This window comes from Amblyomma americanum, chromosome 6 (genome assembly GCF_052857255.1).
Source record: "Amblyomma americanum isolate KBUSLIRL-KWMA chromosome 6, ASM5285725v1, whole genome shotgun sequence".
Lineage (NCBI taxonomy): Eukaryota > Metazoa > Arthropoda > Arachnida > Ixodida > Ixodidae > Amblyomma > Amblyomma americanum.
Window position 1 is genome coordinate 6,576,204 of NC_135502.1, and position 14,752 is coordinate 6,590,955.

Below are 14,752 nucleotides of genomic sequence, written 5' to 3' on the forward strand. Positions count from 1 at the left end.
AACTGATATTTCGCAAAATCACTGCTACTATGTTGTATCACGCAGTTTGGTTTGGCTTATAGGGGTTTAACGTCCCAAAGCGACTTAGGCTATGAGGGACGCCGTAGTGAAGGGCTCCGGAAATTTCTACCAGCTGGGGTTCCTTAACGTGCACTGTCATCGCACGGTACACGAGCCTCTAGAATTTCGCCTCCATCGAAATTGGACCACCACGGCCGGGATCGAACCCGCGTGTTTCGGGTCAGCAGCCGAGCGCCATAACCACTGAGCCACCATGGCGGCGTGTTCTATCACGCAGTGTTTTTGTCGTTTTTTTTAGCTCAGCACACGCAACCTACTTTCTCACAATCCTCTCTGCAACTCATTGCGTCACGTGACTGGTACGACGTCATCGCTTTGTCACGTTACTTAAGTGTGCCGTCATCGCTCTGTCACGTGACTTCGAAAGTTTTGCTTTACATTGTCACGTGACTTTTGTATGACGCCATTTCTTCGTCACGTGGCCTGGAAAATTTTTGCATCTTGTCACGTGAATTTGGTATGACATCATCACTTACCATCACTTCCATCATCGTTGTCATCCTACACGTCATTTGTCTTAAATCAGTTCTGATCATTAATAATTATCCTAATTAGCATTAACTAAATAACATAACGCAATCAATCTTTATCACGACATATGACACCATTAATTATTTTTTTACGCAATTACATTACACTCACACACAATCATACTTTCAAGTTGTGAAGTCATAGTGCGGAGATATTTTGCTGACAGATTCTGTCGACACATTATGCCGACATATTTTGCTGACATGACCTTGAGACTGAGCCATCTAATGCTTTCGCATTAATAACATCAATGTTAGCAGCTAACCCTGACCTATCAGTCTAGCTCCGCTGAGTATTCCGCTTCTGTGTCTTTTTAAAAGAAAGGAGCTGAGCACAGATCTCGGCTCCAGTGGTACGCACTATTCCTAAATTATCAGGAGTATCTAAATCACCCACCAGGGTATTAGACCATGGGCTTCGACCGAGTCCGAGAACGCAAGATGAAACATCGGTGCCGGCGACCCCTTTAGATAGAGGCGTAAGGCAAAAATATCCGTTTTTCTCTGTGATTTTAATGCTCGTTAATTGCTCCGTTTGCTCTAAATTATTCCGCTACCAGACTCAATCGGCGAAAATCCGCAGAGTGGTGGAAGCGAAAAAAAAAAGAGTATTAAGAAATGCAGTTTGCACGCTACGCCATATATAAACCTGTGTCAGTGTATTTACAGTATGATTTAATCTACTTAGACAAGTTTATGTCCTTTTAAACTTTGATAGTATTTTTTCCTTCAAACATAAGAAAGAAATGAAAAAAGGAAAATAATGATTAGCTTAGATTGTACGGATTTGAAGCAGCTTACACCCTCTCCTCTCTCAGTTAAAAGGAAAAGACTATTTATAGAAAAGCAAAACAAGACCACATTAGTCATGCGTCGTCAGCTTGCAGAGCCTGCCCTAACTGAGGACAAAAGTGATGGAAAGGCACATTTTTTGTTCGTTCTAGTCTTCGCAGGGCATCAATCTTCGGGTGATAGGATACAAAGCAAAACGTTTTCCTCCAATCACTCTTGCATTGCGGGGCGAATGAGAACGGGGCTGCTGCTGCTGCTGCTGCCGGTGCTGCAGCCTGTCGGCCAAGCGTTCAAACAATGTCCCGTGCCAGTGCCGATTAGCTTTCCCACCGGCAAACAGGCGATCCGTTGCGCGAAGAGAGCTGGCCATGCTCCTCCGCGCCCCTAGTTGCAGGGCGTGTTTTCATACGCAGCCGGGAAATCGACCCGCGCCGAAATGACGCTCGCTCGACCGCTCTTTTCTTTTCCGCCTCCCTCTATGCCGGCAACATCAGGAGGCAAGATGACGACCCCTGGGAAGGCGCCCGTCTTCTTTTGCGGCGAGATCAATTTCTTCGGGCACGCCCTTCCGCCGCCCTGGGCCCTGCCGTGCAAACGACGCGAGCGGGACACGTGGAAGCGGTGGTCATAGCGCTACAGCACGAGTAAAAGCGCGCCGCAATATGCGCGAGTCACGGAGCGCCGCCGACAGTCAATAGAGTCAAGGCCACTCTTGGAGCCACCGCTGCCAAAGTGTTCCGCCACGGGGTAATGCGACGCACCTGATAGAGCACGATTACCAGGAATGCCACATTTTAAGCAGGGGCGAATTTATACGGCGACTTTTGGAAGCAGGACGGAGGCAGGAGTACCAGTATGCACACTGAATTCGTTAAAAAATATCACCCGCGCACAAACGAGGTGAGTACGGTTCTTCATGGGATCCACTCCTGATCTGAAGCAAGGATCCGAAAAGCAGAACCGGAGCACACACAGTATAATAATTCCACTTCATTTACATTCCGGTTCGTCCATCGTCATTGGATGAACCACGACCACATGCGGTATCACCGGAATCGAAGACCTGCCTAAAGACATTACAAGTGGAATAGAGACGAAAATATATTATTTTACACACACCTAGAGCATAGGAGGGCTCATCCTCCAACTTACATTCACAGCGCAAAGACGAACACGGACACGAGGGGAGACTCCACAAAGCGCCGACTTCAACAACGTTTATTGCTGCGCGCAGCGAATACATATAGCATACAGCGGGCATGCGCAGCATCGAAAAGGAAAGTCATGTAGGACCGGGAGCAGAGCCAAACCGCAAGGGAACACATCATCATAGGTACAAGAAAAGAACATAAAGCTGAAACCTAAAAGGCAGGACGCAAACAAGAACAAAAAACATAATACTCTAGTTAGAAATTCCTAAGGCACGACGCTCCTTATCACTTAACAACACCGGTGGGCTGCTGACACAGTAATCTCCTTTTTCGGTGATCTCACCAGCCTCAGCTATCTCCATGGCTGTTTTGCTGACAGACTTACGAAGGATTGTTGTTCTTCCCAAAAAGGGACCAGGTTCCTTACACAGTCGGCAATCCCGGCAGTGTATCCCTAGATGACAGGATGCCCCGATGACGCTATTGCTGTGTTCCATGAGCCTCTCGTTGAGACATCTGCCCGTTTGGCCAATGTAGGCTCGGCCACAGGGCACAGGTATAAAGTAGACTGCGTTTTTCGCGCACTCTACAAATGGTTGCCTGTGCCTAACAGTGCAGGAATTGCTCCCAGTAACGGTGGAATTCACCTTCTTGCACAGTTTTGATAGCTTCTCTGGTGTGCAAAACACCACATGCACACAACGTGAATTCCACCGTTACTGTGAGAAATTCCTGCAGTGTTAGGCACAGGCAACCACTTGTAGAGTGCGCGAAAAACGTAGTCTACTCTATACCTTTGCCCTGTAGGCCGAGTTGCCAAACAGGAAGATGTCTCAACGAGAGGCTCATGGAACACAGCAATAGCGTCATCTAGGCATACATTGCCGTGATTGCCAACTGTGTAAGGACCGTGGTCCCTTTTTGGGAAGAACAATCCTTCATAAGTATGTCAGCAAAACAGCCAGGGAGATAGCTGAGGCTGGTGAGATCACCGAAAAAGGAGATTACTGTGTCAGCAGCCCAACCGTGTTGTTAAGTGATAAGGAGCGTCGTGCCTTAGGAATTTCTAACTAGAGTATTATGTTTTTTGTTCTTGTTTGCGTCCTGCCTTTTAGGTTTCAGCTTTATGTTCTTTTCTTGTACCTATGATGATGCGTTCCCTTGCGGTTTGGCTCTGCTCCCGGTCCTACATGACTTTCCTTTTCGATGCTGCGCATGCCCGCTGTATGCTATATGTATTCGCTGCGCGCAGCAATAAACGTTGTTGAAGTCGGCCCTTTGTGGTGTGTCCCCTCGTGTCTGTGTTGGTCTTTGCGCTGTGAATGTAAGCATGAAATACGAACTCGCCCAGCAACTGATTTTAATCATCATCCAACGACAGCACTCCTCAAGGCTTCTGCTGTCGCCATAATGAGCCTGGAAATAATGCCACTCAAAGTCATGTTCTTGAGAAAGTATGCTTTAGCAAATGTAAAGAACAGCCAGAAGGGTACATATCGGCGGTCAGAATTCAGCGGCCAGTCAGCGTGGAATAGGCGGCCCGCATGACTGGAACCCACAACGACGTCATCTTGTCGGAGAAAAGTGAAAGCCATCCGCCTATATTGTCGTCCTTTGTTCACTTTTTACGATTGCGCATCACTGGTTCGCGGTGCCAGCTTTAAACAACGCTATGTGTCCCCCAAGAAAACGGCGAAAACTCACCGCGCCCAACCGGACCCAAGGAGAAAGAACAAAACCGTTTTGGAGAGATTTTAGTTGGGCTTAGTTTTCAACACAGCAAGCTGGTCCATGCTTGCCTCTATTTGCCTTTGTTTGTCCCAGTTTTTACGTTGTACCTTTTATTTTTGTTTGAAATTCATGCTGAAAACAAAACTTGTTAGGAAATCAGCGCCGTCTCAATAGCCCAAGTGTGTGACACGAAAGCGTTTAAGCACAAATTATTTGGCTGCACTTAAATTTATTGCTGTCATCGCCAGGGGCAGCACAACCACACGTGCATGGAAGACCACCGGCAGCCGAGCCCTTGGCACCTCATCAAAGAGGCCGCTATGCAGGGCTTATCTTGCGACCGCGGCACACCACGGCAGTGCCGCTCCCCGACGTCGCATCGATAGCGCGTCTCTGAACGTTGAGCTTCACCGCGCCGCAGCAAAACGAGCCCGCGGCCGCGTCAGGAAGAATTTGCTCAGCAAGCGGATCTTCCGCACGCCTGCGTGCCCTGCGTCGGCGCAGCCCAGCTCTCCGCTTTTGGGGCACGCGCCGTCGCCTTCTGTCACCGGCGCCCAACAAAGACGCCGGGAGTCCTTCCTCCTCTCCCCTCCCGTGCATCGCGCATGGGAGCGGTGCACGAGCTGCACGACACAGCTCGCCTGCGCGTTTACGCCGGCGCTCTCCGTAACGAGGTGGGAAGCAGTGAAGCGAGCTCCCCTGCCATGCACGCAGTATGCGGTGCTTTTGAATCCAGCGGCTGTAACATCGCGGCGCCCCGTCCACCCCTTTGGTGCGCCTGCGTTGAAACGGCCCGCGAGGCTTGCTTGCACGCTGGGAGCGTCCCCTGCCTCCCTCCTTCTCCCTTTGTACTGGAATTTAATTTTATTTTAGCTTATTACCATGAGTCTTGTGCGCATAGTGTCTCTTTTGCTTCTTAATTTCTCTCCTGTCCTACAGCACGCGTTAGGCATCTCACGCGTTGTAAGCGCTCTTACCAGCACTCTTGGCTGCACAGTGATACCAAGGGGTGTCACTTTGTCCAGAGCTACAGGAAGCCTTTGCCGCTGCACCACGCATGAGCAAGTGCGTGTGCGTGCGTGCGTTCCCGAGACAGGTGCATTGTTAGCCTGCTCACTTGTGAGTGTTAGCGTTGCGTGCTGCCGCTCTTTTTTGTTTCCTGTTGCCACATTGCTCTTGCAGAGAACACCGTAGTGGCGACCCAAAATTGCACGCCGCTGCTTCCGCCGGTTTCGAGGGTTTCGAGCTGCAGTGCAGATACTTCTCCAACAGGGAGTTTCTCCAAGCGTCGCCGGAGCGGAGCGACAGGCCAATTCTTCTGCCCGGAGGGGAAGACTCGTTAACCAGCATTGATCTAGTGCGCCGGAGAGTGTGTCCTACCCTCTACCTTGTTCTATTGGCTCCCTTTCTTTTGCTTAACATGCTGCTTCCACTCTTTTATCCCCCTTCGATTCGATTCGGTATTCGTGCTTTTGTTCTTAATGGCGTCGATGTTTCTTTCTTGTCCCGAAACGGGAAGAAACGTAGAAACGCAACAAGCGGATTGCGGCATGTGTGTGTATTCCTCGTCTGCACAGGGGGGCATCGGCTCGTCATGAAAGCGTAATGCTGCCCGATAGTCGACCGGTGGGCTATACACCCTATTAAGAGGAGCGAATCGCGAGGCCGTGACGCGAGGCTTCAGGCGAAGAAAAGTAGTAAGAATGAAAACAACGCCAGAAGTACGCATCAGCGGTAAGGTGACGTTGGCGAGTGTGCAGGCCACGAGCGAGGGGGTGATTAAATATACATGACTCCGAGCTCGGTACCCCGACCCTCCTCTATATATTACCTTCTGAGTTTCCCATAAGAGATCTCTTATTTCCGCATATCTACGTATTTCGTCTGAAAGGAAGACTATACAGAGAGAACGGAGAGCACTGCCGGCGCAGAAATCTTTGCAATGAAGCTACAGAGGTGTTCACCATCCATATGATATATCCCGCAACAAATCAGGCGGTACGTTGCGTGTACGAAACAGGCGCAGTCACAACATCGCCGACAGATTCAGATGGAGAGTGGGCTTTCACACTTCTTACTAAGGCTTCTACGAATCAGTGGGCGGTCAACAGATGACTGTTGTGGGAGATGGCGAGATGGAGATGGCTACGTAGATCTTCCAGGTCGCAGATGTGAGCCTCCAATTCCTGACCTTAAGTAACATTAAAGCGGCGCTACGGCGGAGCAATTTCCTGCAGAATAATTGCAAGGCTAATTTCACCAGTAGCTTACTGAACCCCTTCCTGTCGTCAAGCAGCCTGCTCCGCGTAAGATATAACGCCTTCGTCGATCAGCGGACAACATAGCACAATGAGCTACAGGAGTGGAGCAATCATTTCATGCGAATAACATGCTGCTGAACACCCTTTTTCACCAGATCGCCCGCGCTCCGCATGACTCACGCTCAGCGCACATGGACTTCCAGTGAAAGCAAGTGCAAAGCATGAACCGTGTGGAACTTCACATTTTGTTTTACACTAGCTGCAAAGTTGCTTGAAGTCACCTTAGACGAATGCCCTTAAGACACCAGCTTCACCTACTCCTTTTGGAAAATGCGTCAAGAGCTATAGTAGCAAACCTTACCTATCTTGAAACTTTTCCTCAGAATTAAGGTAATCTGAAACTCAGCGTGAAAACAAAACCATTTTAGTGTACTTGGTGGCATATGGCGCTGTGGCGATATACGGCGTTCAATGTATGAGATGGAATTTCGTAATTGAATCAAGCGACCACACTGCTATCCACTAAACGAATCCCCTTTTAGCCGACCCTTTAAAAACAGCTGAAATGCCTCATTACAGTATTGATGTTGTTTAGATCCAACTGTTTGTTGAGCGTTCCATGTTAATTCCGCGCTGAACAGCATTACTTTCTAGAAGAGCTTTAAGAAACAGTAAAATTATCATCACGGTTAAGAAACCTTGAGCTATACGCCGGTAATACAACAACGATTGAGCTGGCAGGTAACTATACTTCTAACAGCTGAGAGAAAAAAAAAAAGTCGTTAAGACTGCTCACGTGTGAGAAGGCGTTAGCCCTCCCTCTCACAGTCGCCGTGCGCTGCGGTGCGATGTAATTCGATGCCATGGCAATTTTTCCTCTGCATGCCTCTACGCAGCCGCCGCCGCACCCCTTGCTGACCTGCGCGTTAACTTCGCGAAGGCAGTCGCCGCCGTACCACGGCCCGCTCTCCGCCTTAATGGTATAACGCGATAGCTAACGGGTTAATGCCTCTATATGTAGAATTCGTCATTCTCTACTTCACATTCACATATCCCTGACAGTCCTCATAGAAATCCTGGCGCAGTGGTGCCGCGGTTAAGCAATGCGCCACTGCCATTGGATGGCAGGTGCTGCCGCCGGGGGGTACTTGTGCGATCCAGGTTGTCCCCAGCAACCTCGGGCTACCAACTATTATTTTAACCGCCACCAGCCAGGTTGCACGAGGGAGGCCGCCATCTTTTATGGGTACCATCGAATCGAGTGGTAGCGCACACACGCACACAAACATACACACACAACACAAACACAGAGAGATAGAGAGAGAGGTGGGTTTGCACTCAATGGGGCAAGTGAGGCTAACCCCTACCGTAGCTGTCAACCAAGGCTTACCCAACCAGTTGTGAATGTCCTATATGATAGCCTGGGCTGAACATCAGTGCTCAACGGGCTCATGTGAGGTGATATATGAGGAAGGCTCGAGGTGTGAGGGAGGTATAGGCCACCGTGCGATGTGCGCCTTTGCTAAAAAAGTCTGAGCAATACCAACCCGATTCCGATTTCACGAACGGCCAATCCTGGCTACTCGATGCTTCCTGAAATGCATATCGTAGTCCCAGTCGCGGTAAAAATCCAGAAGAACGAGTGGTCTTGTACTTGGCAGAGAAACAGGACGAAGCCAGCAGTGAACAACGGCAGGCGCACAAGACAAAGCAGGAAGGCAAACACACGCTGCCCGGAATTCCCATGGAAGGACAACTAGCCAAGTACTTAGTATATGATCGTGTTAAAGAAACATGAATTTTACTAGCTGACGGAATGCTGCGAGCAGTCATAATAACGTAAACGCTTTCACAAAGGAAAAGAACCAGACGTCCCTCGCTTGATTTTTCTTATTGCCTGGGCAAAAGCGGGGGCTACTCAAACGGAAATCACTGCGCTCCCGGGGCAACACAGCTTTCGCAGAGTATCAGCTGCCGACGCAGCGGCAACGAAAGAACAGCGACCGACGAGCGGCGTTGCATATTTCGCGTGCTGCGAAGACGGCGCAGCGAGGCAGGAAAATACACCGTCCAACCTTTTCAGCCCGGGAAGCGAGAACGGGAACGAGGGAGGACGAGCGCCGTGGAAATGTTTTCTTCTCAGTTGCGATCCGGTTTGCGGAAAGACGGGGGCTCAGAATTCTCTGACATGGACAGAGCCATGGAAATAGACGGTGCGGGGGAAAGAGAAGAGCAGCCCGGGAATAAATTCGATTTCCCTTTGATGCTGGACACGCCGGTGCATTTACCACCTCGCTCCGCTCACCTGCTGTGTCGTATTGAACACAACCCAGTTCTGTACAGCGTGGGAAGAATAGCAAAGTGCATGGTCAGCCACATGGTACCACAATCGTAACCGCACTAACAGGACACGCGATGTCTGGCTGGGAAGGGAACAGCAACTAGTATTTTGATATCATACGAAAATGACGAAGGGGTAGTCACTAAAAGTTCTGCCCACTGCCTCTGGTTTTAGCATTCCTGATATATAACGACTGTTGCTCAAAACTAGTGCAACCCCGCTCGGCTCCATCTAGCATGGACTCACTCGATCGGCATGTTTTGCTGCTGCATGGCAGCAGACGCAGTTGGCTCGCACAACAGTGGCTATCATAGAAGGGCTGCCCAAGCTCCGGCACTTGATTCAATATTGTGTTTGTTTGCTTCCTCCTCTGTTTGATTTTTTTTTTGTACCTCGACTGCGGTGTAGTTTTTTCGCTCGCTTGGTGTTTGTATCTGGTTGGTGGATTGGGACCTTTGCAGCTTTTCCGGCGGTTTTATTACAAGTAGCTGCAGCGGCTTCAGCATGTGCTGCGAGTCCGCTCATGGAAGATCGCAGAAATGATTGAACGAGAAGCCGACTGCCTAATGGCGCCGGATAGGCAATAAGGGGAACCAAGCGGGTCGATGATGATTAAGATTTACCGATAAACTCGGCGACGGTAGCACAAGAAATATGGAGGCTGGGAGCGGCCTAAGGATAAGTCATTTCCTGCTGCGAGGCGCATAATTAGAAAAAAAAAATGGTGTCGACGGCTCCCAGAACGGAGAAAATATTACGATGTCTTACTTTAAAGAGTGAATGCTGCCCTGGCCATCGAAACCTTCTTGTTCGGCGCCTTTCATCTCTTCTTGCTCACCACCGACTCGGCTTCGGAACTGACCTCGGCCCTTGGTAAGCCTACGCGGACAGGCCCTTAATCACGACGACTTGCTGAAAGAGCCTGCTAGGATGCCGAGCAAACACGTCTTGCGGTCGACGTTAGACGTTAGAGAAACGTAGACGCACAGCGCAGACACGTGTGCTTACGTGATGGGCTTACAATCGCAAGCACTCGAAAACGATGCGTGGTATTTCAAAATGGCGCTTGTGACGTCACACGCATGTCGTGCATAGCCACTGAGACGTTAATGCTTTCCATGCGCGCATGCCGCCGGAACGAGACCACCGGCCAGTAAATTATTTGTGACGGCTAACAAACTCGTTCAATGCGAATGGTTTGCCGCGCTGAGGTTGGGCTGATTTGGATCATGCACAAACACAGCAAGCTCATGGTCACAGCACATGGTCACAAGCACATGCCCGTTGCTCCTCTGGGGTTCGTGAATCCCAGGGAAGCACGCGACATTCTCAACTCCCTTATCACCTCGATCGGTATAAATATCATATTATTTCGCTATTAGGCCAACGCGGAAGTAATACACCACGCCGGCATCGACTACTCAACCGTTTATCCAGGATTCCATGATAGTGTTGTATGCAAATATCATTGCAGAAGGAACCATAAGTGTGCTTGTATATTCATGCGTATAGAGCACTCTCGGTTTGTCCTTATGCTTTCTTTTACTTCTGTAGGCAAAAGGGGCATAGCTTACTAGAATATAACATATGCGAGCATAAATCATTAAAAGCCGTTAAGCCCAAAAAGAACTGCACGGCCTTGGAAAATAGATGAAACAGCACTTCAGCTGTGCGTTTATCTGCTCAGTGCGCGAGACTTGGTTGCAGCCGATTGAGGACTGTCCTCACTCGGCTGGAGCAGCCCAGACGTGCGATTATTTACATCGCGATTACTCTAGTTCGCACACTTGCGCTAAAGTATAACACTTGCTATCGAGATACATGATTAAATACAAAATGGGATTTCTGTTTTGTTGTGCTGAGAAGGGGCCTCTTACTTCTCTGTGCAGTAGGAATAATGCGCTTTCTCATGGTGTTCATAAAAGGATCCTGCTTGAAACCTGCCTCACCACCGTAAGGAAGCAAGATAAATATGAGTGTTAGAAAACAAGTGTTTGATGACATTGAATGATTTCAGGGCAGTGCGCCAAGGTGTGGAATAAATGTAAAACGGAGTGATTACTGACTAGAACCCACCCGAGAGCAAACATACACCTACAAAGAAAAACTACACAGTTTGGCAGTTAAGAAAAAATCGTCCTGCTCCGGGATCGAACTCGAGACCCACGCCTGACCGCGTCAGTCACTTTGCCCTCCTAGCCGTCCTGGTATTGAACAATTGCTACGTTATCCCTTTATATCGTGCATAACAAGGTATTAACGTAAATCCGGATGATATAAACGTTTCTGCGTCGCCACCTACCCAACTATATCCGTTTAAGAAAATTAACTGATTTTAAAGAAAGTATTCACAAATAGAGGAGCCTGGCAATGATACTCACAACGAAACTGAAAATTTTTCAAGCTTCCTCCTTTCCCAGAAAAGCAGGAAGTAGCTTTCTATTTGCGACAGTGAGATGTGCTGTCTTACGTACCTTGGTGCCAACGCCGCTTTACTCCTCATTAGCAGTGAGATGCTTCTTTTTCTGTCGACGTATTGTACTCCTCAGCAGCGAGCAGAAAGGACCATCGAGCGTACACTTGAAATCAAAATAGGGCTCCCACGTCCTTGACAGCACGAGGCACACCGTCGGCCCCACCGGCGACCCTCGGCGCCGACACACAGCACACGGGAAGCGTCGGTTATTCCGGTGGGTCGGTACTTGACACCACGCGCACTCACACAGGCGTTCTTACGGCACTCGCTGGCGAGGAACAAAAACCAAGGTGTTCAAAAAACTGGAAATAAATGAAGTAAAAACAGGAAACTTGTTTCAAAAAGAGTTGAGGTTAAAGCGACCAAGCGTTCGACGGGCTTCCTACGCCTTGTTTTCCCCTTTGAAGAAGAGAGATTTGAAGGAGCACGTTAGCTTGTTTGTGGTTATCGCATAAATTCGGTGCTACTAGATAAAGCCGGCGGTCCCAGCTGACGATGCTACTCTGACGACAAGCCTTACCTACAGAATATTGACTACAGTAGACGATTACAAGATTAAATAATGGTTACACTTGTTTACAGTTGCACGTCGAAGACTACACTAATCAAAGATGGGGCGAGCGGGGTAAATATGAACGACTACTTAAGGTGGGACTGATGCAATAGGAGAAAAAGCTGCACTCTATCATATATGGGCACATAAGCGCGCCACCATTGTCGGCAGTTGCAAGGGCATCCTTCAGAGGGCCTTGGAAATGAATCTCGGACACTTCAGGGGAGGCGTCATGCCCGGCCAGCAGCGAGCGCCTAGGTCACGTCGTCGAACATGAAAACCGATCGTTTGGTTGGCGTTTTCTTTTAGCGTTTCAAATCCGCGGCAGACTGCACACCGGAAAACACAACACGAGCAGGCAAGAGTGATGGATCGATGAAGTATTTGTCTTCGTCACTCCATGCGGCGACGGTAGTAGCTGCGCATGTATGGTGGCGAACGGCCAACAATCGTCGTAGTTGCCTGGTCAGGTTTCGTTCCGTCGAAGCCTCCAACGCGCACACCAAATCTGTCTGCCAACCGATCACCACATCTGAAAGAGCACCAACACGCACTCACGTCGTCGCTGGCCACAGAAAGATACCGCTCGACACTGCTAGAGAAGCGAACGTCTTCTTGCGCGTTGGCACTCGTTAAATCCTCTGTGGACACTCGGCAACAAAATCGCAGTCTTCTCGCAGAAGCCAGCGACGTCCGGCCGCGGAAAACCGCTTCACGTCCAGCAACTACGATAGCAAGCCCAGCTTGTGAGAACCACAAGAAATGAATGAAGCCAGTAGATGGAATCAAATCAGAACCCCAAAACAGGCAACAGTGGATACTGTCGGGCTTTCAGGCGAGCTCCGCTCTACATTGTGAATCTTGGGCAAGCAGCGGGGAAAAGAACGGTTGATGCGTAGGACGGCGTCTTTGAGAGCGTATTAAGCACGATCTCCCTCGAGGACCGAGCTGGCAGTTTTTCCGACGAGTTCCGTTTGTTTCTGTAGACCATCGGCGAGAGTGCGGCGAAGGCGGATGAGGGGGCGGGGCGGTCACGCCGGCGCGCGTGGCGTCGGGGCAGCGGCGTTACCGGCCGGAGCAGCGGCGACGGCAGCAAAGCCCGACGTCCGCGCAAACTGAGTGAGACTGGAGCGCGCGCGCGAGCACGGACGGAGCTGCGGCGGCGGCGGCGGGTGCGCCGCGAGGCTCAGAGGAGGGGTGGGAAAGAGTAGGCGAAAGGAAGGGGGGAGACCGGTCGGAGTAGCGCGGGAGCAGGCAGCGCTCGCTCCGGCTCCGAGCGCGTGCGCTGGGTGCGCTGTGCCGCCCTCCCCCTTAATTGATCCTCGTTGCTCCGGCGGCCGCAGTGGGCGCGCGCTACTCTTCCCGAAGAAGTCGTCCCGTTGTTGTTCCCTTTCTTTCGTGCTCCCTCCCCCTCTTCCTCTAGCATTTCTAGCTTCTGTTACCTTCTTCATTCTCGTTTTCCTTTCTGTTCCATTTCTGTGTGATCGGTATCGCTCGTTGTTGTGTTGACATCCTGCGTACTGCCTGCTCCACATGCTCGATCACTCGCCTTCCGCGCCGGCCTCTGTCCACAGCCGCATTATCGAGGCCCTGAGGAACGAGTTGGCCGGTTCGGATGTCCTTGGCCTCGTATAGCAAATCCTCTCTGAGCGCTTTCTTTTAACTAATTGGAGACTTATTTCCCGCTGCTGTAATAGCGGGACCTGAGCTCGCCGGTTAAAATCCTCACAACTTGAGTACTCCATGAACCTCCAGCCACCCGGAGGCTCTGACAGCTGCTGTGACTAAGCAATCGTGCTGCATATGAGGGTATTCGTGAAGTGTTACAAACTTCTCGGCGATGCACTTCTTCATTTCTGAACGTTGATATACGTTCGTGTATTTTTTCTGTAGTATATTCAATCTATCCCGAAAATGCAATGTGTTTTGCAGCACGTGAGTCATTCCATGAAGTTTCCTTCTCCGCTGTCTTCTGTTTTCTGTTGAAGCGAAACCAGGCTTCTTTTTATTTTTGTCCGGTCATACCCAGCAATTTTGGACAAAAGCATTTTTTGAGCAGGAAACCGTTTATGAGCGTAATACTTACATAAAATGTAATATTTCACTATAACTAACCAATGTGTCCACAGATCATCCGACGGCAGTCCTGTATTTTTATTTCCGTTAACTTTTTGCTATATTCAAAAGCGTTTCCCCTTGGTTTTCTATGGCGGTCTTGACTTTTCGATGCGATCGATGGAAACATGCACTTAATAGAAGTAAGATTTTACTTGATATCAGAAGAATGACCGTTACCTTCAATATTTCCATAAGAGTGCCTTACACTTTTGCAATTTTCGAGATTTTTGTCCGAGAATGTTGGACATAGCTAGTTCACAAACCGCCGTCGGTATCTTTTATCTGTCCAATAGAACCGGTGAACTCCTCCTCTCTAGCAAAAAAAGGGAAAAAAAGCTGGTTCTCTGTATTCGCAACGCGCCCTAATATGAAAGATATACGGCAGGTGTGTTTTCACAGTGACCCATTTTTCTGTCTTACGACAGGGCGCGATAGAGTTGCTTTATTTTGAAACGTGATATGTACGGACAAAAAAAGAGAATTTTTCCTTCTTCTAGTGTATACGCGAGCGGCAGCATTCAGTGCACGTTTGATGGAAGCTTTCCAATGTTTGAAACCTCAATTTCGTAATATACATCGTTTCGTGCTTCAGCCAGCGTATACACGATTCTTAGCATTTGTTGCAAGTTAAGGCTCAGCTTTTGGAACACGGCGAACCGGATTCGCAAAACATGCTTTGAATTTTGCGCATGCGTATTCCAGAACCGGACTCACGCTG

At 49.5% G+C, this 14,752-nt stretch overlaps 1 protein-coding gene across 21 annotated transcripts in view; it reads right to left on the reverse strand.

Annotated features, from left to right (window-relative positions):
* Positions 1–13,115, reverse strand: part of LOC144136224 (protein turtle homolog B-like) — an 873,939-nt gene extending 860,824 nt beyond the window's left edge. For 6 of the 21 annotated variants that reach the window (XM_077668378.1, XM_077668372.1, XM_077668375.1 and 3 more), the window contains exon 1: positions 11,362–13,104. The gene's annotated coding sequence lies outside the window, so the exon portion shown is untranslated. Of the gene's footprint in view, positions 1–11,361 lie in introns of all 21 variants that reach the window. The other 15 variants (XM_077668366.1, XM_077668362.1, XM_077668361.1 and 12 more) reach the window with 10 other exon arrangements.
* Between the last annotated feature and the right edge of the window lie 1,637 nt (positions 13,116–14,752).